This window comes from Hemitrygon akajei, chromosome 2 (genome assembly GCF_048418815.1).
Source record: "Hemitrygon akajei chromosome 2, sHemAka1.3, whole genome shotgun sequence".
NCBI classification, from domain to species: domain Eukaryota; kingdom Metazoa; phylum Chordata; class Chondrichthyes; order Myliobatiformes; family Dasyatidae; genus Hemitrygon; species Hemitrygon akajei.
Genome location: NC_133125.1, coordinates 80,691,991 through 80,705,712, shown reverse-complemented (window position 1 = coordinate 80,705,712; position 13,722 = coordinate 80,691,991).

Genomic DNA, 13,722 nt, shown 5'->3' with positions numbered 1-13,722 from the left:
CCACCTCAAACTCAATGCACTCTCAAACTCCATGCCCTCTCAATCACTACAATCTCTCAAACACCATTCCCTCTCAATCTCCATTCCCTCTCAATCTCATTACCACCTCAAACTCCCTGCCATCGCAAACTCCATGCCCTCTCAATCACTACTCCTTCTCATACTCCATTCCCTTCAAACTCCATGCCTTCTCAAACTCCATTCTCTCTCAAAATCCATTCAATCTCAAACTGCATTCCCTCTGAAACTCCATTCTTTCTCTAACTCCATGCCTTCTCAATCACTACACCCTCTCAAACTCAATTCCCGCTCAAACTCCATTCCACCCCATACTCCATTCCACCTCAAACTCCATTCAACCTCAAACCCCATTCCACCTCAAAAACCATTCCCTCTCAAACACAATTCCCACTCAAACTCCATTCAACCCGAAACTCCTTTCAATCACAAACTCCATTCAACCTCAAACATCATTCGCTCTCAAACTCCATTCGCTCTCAAACTCCATTCCCTCTCAATCTCCATTCCAACTCAAACGCCATTCCCTCCCAAACTCCATTCCCTCCCCAATGCCATTCCACTCCAACGCCATTCCTCCCCAAGGCCAGTCCTTCCCCAATGCCATTCCCTCCCCAATGTCATTCCCACTCCAGGCCATTCCCTCACAAACACTATTCCCTCCCAAACACCATTCCACCTCAAACTCCATGCCCTCTCAATCACTACAACCTCTCAAACACCATTCCCTCTCAATCTCCATACCACCTCAAACTCCCTGCCCTCTCAATCACTACTCCTTCTCATACTCCATTCCCTTCAAACTCCATGCCTTCTCAAACTCCATGCACTCTCAAGCTACATTCCCACTCAAACTCCAATCCCTCTCAAACTCCATTCTCTCTCAAAATCCATTCAATCTCAAACTGCATTCCCTCTCAAACTCCATTCTTTCTCAAACTCCATGCCTTCTCAATCACTACACCCTCTCAAACTCCATTCTCTCTCAAACCCCATTCCACCTCAAACTCCATTCCCTCTCAAAATCCATTCCTCTCAAACTCCATTCCTCTCATATCCATTCCCTCCCAAACTCCATTCCCTCCCCAATGCCATTCCACTCCAACGCCATTCCTCCCCAAGGACAGCCCCTCCCCAATGCCATTCCCTCCCCAACGTCATTCCCTCTTCAGGCCATTCCCTCTCGAACGCTATTCCCTCACAAACACCATTCCACCTCAAACTCAATGCACTCTCAAACTCCATGCCCTCTCAATCACTACAATCTCTCAAACACCATTCCCTCTCAATCTCCATTCCCTCTCAATCTCATTACCACCTCAAACTCCCTGCCATCGCAAACTCCATGCCCTCTCAAACTACATTACCTCTCAAACTACATTACCTCTCAAACTCCATTCCCTCTCAAACTCCATTCAACCTCAAACTCCATTCAACCTCAAACACCATTCCAACTCAAACACCATTCCAACACAAACACCATTCCAACTCAAACACCATTCCAACTCAAACTCCATTCCCTCTCAAACTCCATTCCCTCTCAAACACCATTAGCTCTCAAACTCCATTCCATCTCAAACTCCATTCCCCCTCAAACTCCATTCCACCTCAAACTCCATTCCCCCTCAAACTCCATTCCCCCTCAAACTCCAATACACCTCAAACACCATTTCCTCTCCAACACCATTCCCTCTCCAACACCATTCCACCTCAAACTCCATTCCCTCTCAAACGACATTCCTCTCAAACGACATTCCTCTCAAACTCCATTCCCTCTCAAACTCCATTCCTTCACAAACACTATTCCACCTCAAACACCATTCCCTCACAAACTCCATTCCCTCTCAAACACTATTCCTCTCAAACACTATTCCACCTCAAAAACCATTCCCTCTCAAACACAATTCCCACTCAAACTCCATTCAACCCGAAACTCCTTTCAAACTCAAACTCCATTCAACCTCAAACATCATTCGCTCTCAAACTCCATTCGCTCTCAAACTCCATTCCCTCTCAAACTCCATTCCCTCTCAAACTCCATTCCCTCTCAAACTCCATTCCCTCTCAAACTCCATTCCACCTCAAACTCAATTCCACCTCAAACTCAATTCCACCTCAAACACTACTCACTCTCAAACTCCATTCCTCTCAAACTCCATTCCCTCTCAAACTCCATTCCTTCACAAACACTTTTCCACCTCAAACACCATTCCCTCTCAATCTCCATTCCAACTCAAATGCCATTCCCTCCCAAACTCCATTCCCTCCCCAATGCCATTCCACTCCAACGCCATTCCTCCCCAAGGCCAGTCCTTCCCCAATGCCATTCCCTCCCCAATGTCATTCCCACTCCAGGCCATTCCCTCACAAACACTATTCCCTCACAAACACCATTCCACCTCAAACTCCATGCCCTCTCAATCACTACAACCTCTCAAACACCATTCACTCTCAATCTCCATACCACCTCAAACTCCCTGCCCTCTCAAACTCCATGCCCTCTCAAACTACATTACCTCTCAAACTCCATTCCCTCTCAATCTCCATTCCCTCTCAATCTCATTACCACCTCAAACTCCCTGCCCTCTCAAACTCCATGCCCTCTCAAACTCCATGCCCTCTCAAACTCCATTCCCTCTCAAACTCCATTCCTTCACAAACACTATTCCACCTCAAACACCATTCCCTCTCAATCTCCATTCCAACTCAAACGCCATTCCCTCCCAAACTCCATTCCCTCCCCAATGCCATTCCACTCCAACGCCATTCCTCCCCAAGGCCAGTCCTTCCCCAATGCCATTCCTTCCCCAATGTCATTCCCACTCCAGGCCATTCCCTCACAAACGCTATTCCCTCACAAACACCATTCCACCTCAAACTCCATGCCCTCTCAATCACTACAACCTCTCAAACACCATTCCCTCTCAATCTCCATACCACCTCAAACTCCCTGCCCTCTCAAACTCCATGCCCTCTCAATCACTACTCCTTCTCATACTCCATTCCCTTCAAACTCCATGCCTTCTCAAACTCCATGCACTCTCAAGCTACATTCCCACTCAAACTCCAATCCCTCTCAAACTCCATTCTCTCTCAAAATCCATTCAATCTCAAACTGCATTCCCTCTCAAACTCCATTCTTTCTCAAACTCCATGCCTTCTCAATCACTACACCCTCTCAAACTCAATTCCAGCTCAAACTCCATTCCACCCCATACTCCATTCCACCTCAAACTCCATTCAACCTCAAACCCCATTCCACCTCAAAAACCATTCCCTCTCAAACACAATTCCCACTCAAACTCCATTCAACCCGAAACTCCTTTCAAACTCAAACTCCATTCAACCTCAAACATCATTCGCTCTCAAACTCCATTCACTCTCAAACTCCATTCCCTCTCAAACTCCATTCCCTCTCAAACTCCATTCCCTCTCAAACTCCATTCCCTCTCAAACTCCATACCCACTCAAACTCCATTCCCACTCAAACTCCATTCCCTCTCAAACTCCATTCCCTCTCAAACACCATTACACCACAAACTCCATTCCACCTTCAAACTCCATATCCACTCAAACTCCATTCCCACTCAAACTCCATTCCCTCTCAAACACCATTCCAACTCAAACTCCATTCCCTCTCAAACTCCATGCCCACTCAATCACTACTCCCTCTCAAACATAATTCCCTCTCAAACTCCATTTCCTCTAAAACTCCATTCCACCTCAAACTCCATTCCCTCTCAAACTCCATTCCTCTCAAATTCCATTCAATCTCAAACTCTTTTCCTCTCAAACACCATTCCATCACAAACAACATTCCCTCTCAAACAGCATTCCCTCTCAAACAGCATTCCCTCTCAAACAGCATTCCCTCACAAACACCATTCCCTCTCAAACTCCATTCCCTCTCAAACTCCATTCCCTCTCAAACTCCATTCCCTCTCAAACTCCATTCCCTCTCAAACTCCATTCCCTCTCAATCTCCATTCCAACTCAAACTGCATTCCAGCTCAAACATCGTTCCCTCTCAAACTCCATGCCCTCTCAATAACTACTCCCTCTCAAACACCATTCATCCTCAAATTCAATTCCCTCTCAAACTCCATTCCCTCTCACACTCCATTCAACCTCAAACTACATGCCCTCTCAATCACTACTCCCTCTCAAACTCCGTTCCCTCTCAAGCACCATTCCACCTCAAACTCCATTCCATCTCAAACTCCATTCCACCTCAAACTCCATTCAACCTCAAACTCCATTCAACCTCAAACTCCATTCAAACTCAAACGCCATTCAACCACAAACTCCATTCCCTCTCAAACTCCAATCCACCTCAAACACAATTTCCTCTCCAACACCATTCCACCTCAAACTCCATTCCCTCTCAAACGACATTCCTCACAAACTCCATTCCCTCTCAAACTCCATTCCTTCACAAACACGATTCCACCTCAAACACCATTCCCTCTCAAACTCCATTCCCTCTCAAACACTATTCCACCTCAAACACCATTCCCTCTCAATCTCCATTCCCTCTCAATCTCCATTCCCTCTCAATATCATTACCACCTCAAACTCCCTGCCCTCTCAAACTCCATGCCCTCTCAAACTACATTACCTCTCAAACTCCATTCCCTCTCAATCTCCATTCCCTCTCAATCTCATTACCACCTCAAACTCCCTGCCCTCTCAAACTCCCTGCCCTCTCAAACTCCCTGCCCTCTCAAACTCCATTCCTTCACAAATACTATTCCACCTCAAACACCATTCCCTCTCAATCTCCATTCCAACTCAAACGCCATTCCCTCCCAAACTCCATTCCCTCCCCAATGCCATTCCACTCCAACGCCATTCCTCCCCAAGGCCAGTCCTTCCCCAATGCCATTCCTTCCCCAATGTCATTCCCACTCCAGGCCATTCCCTCACAAACGCTATTCCCTCACAAACACCATTCCACCTCAAACTCCATGCCCTCTCAATCACTACAACCTCTCAAACACCATTCCCTCTCAATCTCCATACCACCTCAAACTCCCTGCCCTCTCAAACTCCATGCCCTCTCAATCACTACTCCTTCTCATACTCCATTCCCTTCAAACTCCATGCCTTCTCAAACTCCATGCACTCTCAAGCTACATTCCCACTCAAACTCCAATCCCTCTCAAACTCCATTCTCTCTCAAAATCCATTCAATCTCAAACTGCATTCCCTCTCAAACTCCATTCTTTCTCAAACTCCATGCCTTCTCAATCACTACACCCTCTCAAACTCAATTCCCGCTCAAACTCCATTCCACCCCATACTCCATTCCACCTCAAACTCCATTCAACCTCAAACCCCATTCCACCTCAAAAACCATTCCCTCTCAAACACAATTCCCACTCAAACTCCATTCAACCCGAAACTCCTTTCAAACTCAAACTCCATTCAACCTCAAACATCATTCGCTCTCAAACTCCATTCACTCTCAAACTCCATTCCCTCTCAAACTCCATTCCCTCTCAAACTCCATTCCCTCTCAAACTCCATTCCCTCTCAAACTCCATTCCCTCTCAAACTCCATACCCACTCAAACTCCATTCCCACTCAAACTCCATTCCCTCTCAAACTCCATTCCCTCTCAAACTCCATTCCCTCTCAAACACCATTACACCACAAACTCCATTCCACCTTCAAACTCCATATCCACTCAAACTCCATTCCCACTCAAACTCCATTCCCTCTCAAACACCATTCCAACTCAAACTCCATTCCCTCTCAAACTCCATGCCCACTCAATCACTACTCCCTCTCAAACATAATTCCCTCTCAAACTCCATTTCCTCTAAAACTCCATTCCACCTCAAACTCCATTCCCTCTCAAACTCCATTCCTCTCAAATTCCATTCAATCTCAAACTCTTTTCCTCTCAAACACCATTCCATCACAAACAACATTCCCTCTCAAACAGCATTCCCTCTCAAACAGCATTCCCTCACAAACACCATTCCCTCTCAAACTCCATTCCCTCTCAAACTCCATTCCCTCTCAAACTCCATTCCCTCTCAAACTCCATTCCCTCTCAAACTCCATTCCCTCTCAATCTCCATTCCAACTCAAACTGCATTCCAGCTCAAACATCGTTCCCTCTCAAACTCCATGCCCTCTCAATAACTACTCCCTCTCAAACACCATTCATCCTCAAATTCAATTCCCTCTCAAACTCCATTCCCTCTCACACTCCATTCAACCTCAAACTACATGCCCTCTCAATCACTACTCCCTCTCAAACTCCGTTCCCTCTCAAGCACCATTCCACCTCAAACTCCATTCCATCTCAAACTCCATTCCACCTCAAACTCCATTCAACCTCAAACTCCATTCAACCTCAAACTCCATTCAAACTCAAACGCCATTCAACCACAAACTCCATTCCCTCTCAAACTCCAATCCACCTCAAACACAATTTCCTCTCCAACACCATTCCACCTCAAACTCCATTCCCTCTCAAACGACATTCCTCACAAACTCCATTCCCTCTCAAACTCCATTCCTTCACAAACACGATTCCACCTCAAACACCATTCCCTCTCAAACTCCATTCCCTCTCAAACACTATTCCACCTCAAACACCATTCCCTCTCAATCTCCATTCCCTCTCAATCTCCATTCCCTCTCAATATCATTACCACCTCAAACTCCCTGCCCTCTCAAACTCCATGCCCTCTCAAACTACATTACCTCTCAAACTCCATTCCCTCTCAATCTCCATTCCCTCTCAATCTCATTACCACCTCAAACTCCCTGCCCTCTCAAACTCCCTGCCCTCTCAAACTCCCTGCCCTCTCAAACTCCATTCCTTCACAAATACTATTCCACCTCAAACACCATTCCCTCTCAATCTCCATTCCAACTCAAACGCCATTCCCTCCCAAACTCCATTCCCTCCCCAATGCCATTCCACTCCAACGCCATTCCTCCCCAAGGCCAGTCCTTCTCCAATGCCATTCCTTCCCCAATGTCATTCCCACTCCAGGCCATTCCCTCACAAACACTATTCCCTCCCAAACACCATTCCACCTCAAACTCCATGCCCTCTCAATCACTACAACCTCTCAAACACCATTCCCTCTCAATCTCCATACCACCTCAAACTCCCTGCCCTCTCAAATTCCATGCCCTCTCAAACTACATTACCTCTCAAACTCCATTCCCTCTCAATCTCATTACCACCTCAAACTCCCTGCCCTCTCAAACTCCATGCCCTCTCAAACTCCATTCCCTCTGAAACTCCATTCCTTCACAAACACTATTCCACCTCAAACACCATTACCTCTCAATGTCCATTCCAACTCAAACGCCATTCCCTCCCAAACTCCATTCCCTCCCCAATGCCATTCCACTCCAACGCCATTCCTCCCCAAGGCCAGTCCTTCCCCAATGCCATTCCCTCCCCAATGTCATTCCCACTCCAGGCCATTCCCTCACAAACGCTATTCCCTCACAAACATCATTCCACCTCAAACTCCATGCCCTCTCAATCACTACAACCTCTCAAACACCATTCCCTCTCAATCTCCATACCACCTCAAACACCCTGCCCTCTCAAACTCCATGCCCTCTCAATCACTACTCCTTCTCATACTCCATTCCCTTCAAACTCCATGCCTTCTCAATCTCCATGCACTCTCAAGCTACATTCCCACTCAAACTCCAATCCCTCTCAAACTCCATTCTCTCTCAAAATCCATTCAATCTCAAACTGCATTCCCTCTCAAACTCCATTCTTTCTCAAACTCCATGCCTTCTAAATCATTACACCCTCTCAAACTCAATTCCCGCTCAAACTCCATTCCACCTCATACTCCATTCGACCTCAAACTCCATTCAACCTCAAACCCCATTCCACCTCAAACTCCATTCCCTCTCAAAATCCATTCCTCTCAAACTCCATTCCCTCTCAATCTCCATTCCCTCTCAATCTCCATTCCCTCTCAATCTCATTACCACCTCAAACTCCCTGCCATCGCAAACTCCATGCCCTCTCAAACTACATTACCTCTCAAACTCCATACCCTCTCAAACTCCATACCCTCTCAAACTCCATACCCTCTCAAACTCCATACCCTCTCAAACTCCATTCAACCTCAAACTCCATTCCACCTCAAACACCATTCCAACTCAAACACCATTCCAACTCAAACACCATTCCAACTCAAACTCCATTCCCTCTCAAACACCATTAGCTCTCAAACTCCATTCCATCTCAAACTCCATTCCCCCTCAAACTCCATTCCACCTCATACTCCATTCCCTCTCAAACTCCATTCCCTCTCAAACTCCATTCCCTCTCAAACTCCATTCCCTCTCAAACTCCATTCCCTCTCAAACTCCATGCCCTCTCAAACTCCATGCCCTCTCAAACTCCATGCCCTCTCAAACTCCATGCCCTCTCAATCACTACTCCCTCTCAAACACCATTCGCTCTCAAACTCCATTCATCCTCAAACAGCATTCCCTCTCAAACTCCATTCCAACTCAAACACCATTCCAACTCAAACTCCATTCCCTCTCAAACTCCATTCCCTCTCAATCTCATTACCACCTCAAACTCCCTGCCCTCTCAAACTCCATGCCCTCTCAAACTACATTACTTCTCCAACTCCATTCCCTCTCAATCTCCATTCCCTCTCAATCTCCATTCCCTCTCAATCTCATTACCACCTCAAACTCCCTGCCCTCTCAAACTCCATGCCCTCTCAAACTCCATTCGCTCTCAAACTCCATTCCCTCTCAAACTCCATTCCTTCACAAACACTATTCCACCTCAAACACCATTCCCTCTCCATCTCCATTCCAACTCAAACGCCATTCCCTCCCAAACTCCATTCCCTCCCCAATGCCATTCCACTCAAACACCCTTCCTCCCCAAGGCCAGTCATTCCCCATTGCCATTCCCTCCCCAATGTCATTCCCACTCCAGGCCATTCCCTCACAAACACTATTCCCTCACAAACACCATTCCACCTCAAACTCCATGCCCTCTCAATCACTACAACCACTCAAACACCATTCCCTCTCAATCTCCATACCACCTCAAACTCCCTGCCCTCTCAAACTCCATGCCCTCTCAAACTACATTACCTCTCACACTCCATTCCCTCTCAATCTCCATTCCCTCTCAATCTCATTACCACCTCAAACTCCCTGCCCTCTCAAACTCCATGCCCTCTCAAACTCCATGCCCTCTCAAACTCCATTCCTTCACAAACACTATTCCACCTCAAACACCATTCCCTCTCAATCTCCATTCCAACTCAAACGCCATTCCCTCCCAAACTCCATTCCCTCCCCAATGCCATTCCACTCCAACGCCATTCCTCCCCAAGGCCAGTCCTTCCCCAATGCCATTCCCTCCCCAATGTCATTCCCACTCCAGGCCATTCCCTCACAAACGCTATTCCCTCACAAACACTATTCCACCTCAAACTCCATGCCCTCTCAATCACTACAACCTCTCAAACACCATTCCCTCTCAATCTCCATACCACCTCAAACTCCCTGCCCTCTCAATCACTACTCCTTCTCATACTCCATTCCCTTCAAACTCCATGCCTTCTCAAACTCCGTGCACTCTCAAGCTACATTCCCACTCAAACTCCAATCCCTCTCAAACTCCATTCTCTCTCAAAATCCATTCAATCTCAAACTGCATTCCCTCTCAAACTCCATTCTTTCTCAAACTCCATGCCTTCTCAATCACTACACCCTCTCAAACTCAATTCCCGCTCAAACTCCATTCCACCTCATACTCCATTCCACCTCAAACTCCATTCAACCTCAAACCCCATTCCACCTCAAACTCCATTCTCTCTCAAAATCCATTCCTCTCAAACTCCATTCCCTCTCAATCTCCATTCCCTCTCAATCTCATTACCACCTCAAACTCCCTGCCATCGCAAACTCCATGCCCTCTCAAACTACATTACCTCTCAAACTACATTACCTCTCAAACTCCATTCCATCTCAAACTCCATTCCATCTCAAACTCCATTCCATCTCAAACTCCATTCCCCCTCAAACTACATTCCACCTCAAACTCCATTCCCCCTCAAACTCCATTCCCCCTCAAACTCCAATCCACCTCAAACACCATTTCCTCTCCAACACCATTCCCTCTCCAACACCATTCCACATCAAACTCCATTCCCTCTCAAACGACATTCCTCTCAAACGACATTCCTCTCAAACTCCATTCCCTCTCAAACTCCATTCCTTCACAAACACTATTCCACCTCAAACACCATTCCCTCTCAAACTCCATTCCCTCTCAAACACTATTCCTCTCAAACACTATTCCACCTCAAAAACCATTCCCTCTCAAACACAATTCCCACTCAAACTCCATTCAACCCGAAACTCCTTTCAAACTCCAACATCATTCGCTCTCAAACTCCATTCCCTCTCAAACTCCATTCCACCTCAAACTCAATTCCACCTCAAACTCAATTCCCTCTCAAACACCATTCCCTCACCAACACCATTCCAGCTCAAACTCCATTCCACTTCATACTCCATTCCCTCTCAAACTGCATTCCATCTCAAACTCCATTCCCTCTCAAACTCCATTCCCTCTCAAACTCCATTCCCTCTCAAACTCCATGCCCTCTCAAACTCCATGCCCTCTCAAACTCCATGCCCTCTCCAACTCCATGCCCTCTCAATCACTACTCCCTCTCAAACACCATTCACTCTCAAACTCCATTCATCCTCAAACTCCATTCCCTCTCAAACTCCATGACCTCTCAATCACTACTCCTTCTCATACTCCATTCCCTTCAAACTCCATGCCCTCTCAAACTACTTTCCTTCTCATACTCCCTGCCCTCTCAAACTGCATTCCCTCTCAAACTGCATTCCCTCTCAAACTCCATGCATTCTCAATCACTACACCCTCTCAAACTCCATTCCCGCTCAAACTCCATTCCACCTCATACTCCATTCCACCTCAAACTCCATTCATCCTCAAACCCCATTCCACCTCAAACTCCATTCCCTCTCAAAATCCATTCCTCTCAAACTCCATTCCTCTCAAACTCCATTCCCTCCCAAACTCCATTCCCTCCCAAATGCCATTCCACTCCAACGCCATTCCTCCACAAGGACAGTCCCTTCCCAATGCCATTCGCTCCCCAATGTCATTCCCTCTCCAGTCCATTCCCGCTAGAACGCTATTCCCTCACAAACACCATTCCACCTCAAAGTCCATGCACTCTCAAACTCCATGCCCTCTCAATCACTACAAACTCTCAAACACCATTCCCTCTCAATCTCCATTCCCTCTCAATCTCATTACCACCTCAAACTCCCTGCCCTCTCAATCACTACACCCTCTCATACACAATTCCCTCTCAAACTCCATTCCCTCTCAAACTCCTTGCCCTCTCAAACTCCCTGCCCTCTCAAACTCCATGCCCTCTCAAACTACATTCAACCTCAAACTCCATTCCACCTCAAACACCATTCCAACTCAAACACCATTCCAACACAAACACCATTCCAACTCAAACACCATTCCCTCTCAAACTCCATTCCCCCTCAAACTCCATTCCACCTCAAACTCCATTCCACCTCAAACTCCATTCCCTCTCAAACACCATTAGCTCTCAAACTCCATTCCACCTCAAACTTCATTCCACATCAAACTCCATTCCCCCTCAAACTCCAATCCACCTCAAACACCATTTCCTCTCCAACACCATTCCACCTCAAACTCCATTCCCTCTCAATATCATTACCACCTCAAACTCCCTGCCCTCTCAAACTCCATGCCCTCTCAAACTACATTACCTCTCAAACTACATTCCCTCTCAAACTCATTACCACCTCAAACTCCCTGCCCTCTCAAACTCCCTGCCCTCTCAAACTCCATTCCTTCACAAACACTATTCCACCTCAAACACCATTCCCTCTCAATCTCCATTCCAACTCAAACGCCATTCCCTCCCAAACTCCATTCCCTCCCCAATGACATTCCACTCCAACGCCATTCCTCCCCAAGGCCAGTCCTTCCCCAATGCCATTCCCTCCCCAATGTCATTCCCACTCCAGGCCATTCCCTCACAAACGCTATTCCCTCACAAACACCATTCCACCTCAAAATCAATGCCCTCTCAATCACTACAACCTCTCAAACACCATTCCCTCTCAATCTCCATACCACCTCAAACTCCCTGCCCTCTCAAACGCCATGCCCTCTCAATCACTACTCCTTCTCATACTCCATTCCCTTCAAACTCCATGCCTTCTCAAACTCCATGCACTCTCAAGCTACATTCCCACACAAACTCCAATCCCTCTCAAACTCCATTCTCTCTCAAAATCCATTCAATTTCAAACTGCATTCCCTCTCAAACTCCATTCTTTCTCAAACTCCATGCCTTCTCAATCACTACACACTCTCAAACTCAATTCCCGCTCAAACTCCATTCCACCTCATACTCCATTCCACCTCAAACTCCATTCAACCTCAAACCCCATTCCACCTCAAACTCCATTCCCTCTCAAAATCCATTCCTCTCATACTCCATTCCCTCTCAATCTCCATTCCCTCTCAATCTCATTACCACCTCAAACTCCATGCCCTCTCAAACTACATTACCTCTCAAACTACATTCCCTCTCAATCTCATTACCACCTCAAACTCCCTGCCCTCTCAAACTCCCTGCCCTCTCAAACTCCATTCCTTCACAAACACTATTCCACCTCAAACACCATTCCCTCTCAATCTCCATTCCAACTCAAACGCCATTCCCTCCCAAACTCCATTCCCTCCCCAATGACATTCCACTCCAACGCCATTCCTCCCCAAGGCCAGTCATTCCCCAATGCCATTCCCTCCCCAATGTCATTCCCACTCCAGGCCATTCCCTCACAAACACTATTCCCTCACAAACACCATTCCACCTCAAACTCCATGCCCTCTCAATCACTACAACCTCTCAAACACCATTCCCTCTCAATCTCCATACCACCTCAAACTCCCTGCCCTCTCAAACTCCATGCCCTCTCAAACTACATTACCTCTCAAACTCCATTCCCTCTCAATCTCCATTCCCTCTCAATCTCATTACCACCTCAAACTCCCTGCCATCGCAAACTCCATGCCCTCTCAAACTACATTACCTCTCAAACTACATTACCTCTCAAACTCCATTCCATCTCAAACTCCATTCCATCTCAAACTCCATTCCCCCTCAAACTACATTCCACCTCAAACTCCATTCCCCCTCAAACTCCATTCCCCCTCAAACTCCAATCCACCTCAAACACCATTTCCTCTCCAACACCATTCCCTCTCCAACACCATTCCACATCAAACTCCATTCCCTCTCAAACTCCATTCCCTCTCAAACACTATTCCTCTCAAAAACTATTCCACCTCAAAAACCATTCCCTCTCAAACACAATTCCCACTCAAACTCCATTCAACCCGAAACTCCTTTCAAACTCAAACATCATTCGCTCTCAAACTCCATTCCCTCTCAAACTCCATTCCCTCTCAAACTCCATTCCACCTCAAACTCAATTCCACCTCAAACTCAATTCCACCTCAAACTCAATTCCCTCTCAAACACCATTCCCTCACCAACACCATTCCAGCTCAAACTCCATTCCACTTCATACTCCATTCCCTCTCAAACTGCATTCCATCTCAAACTCCAT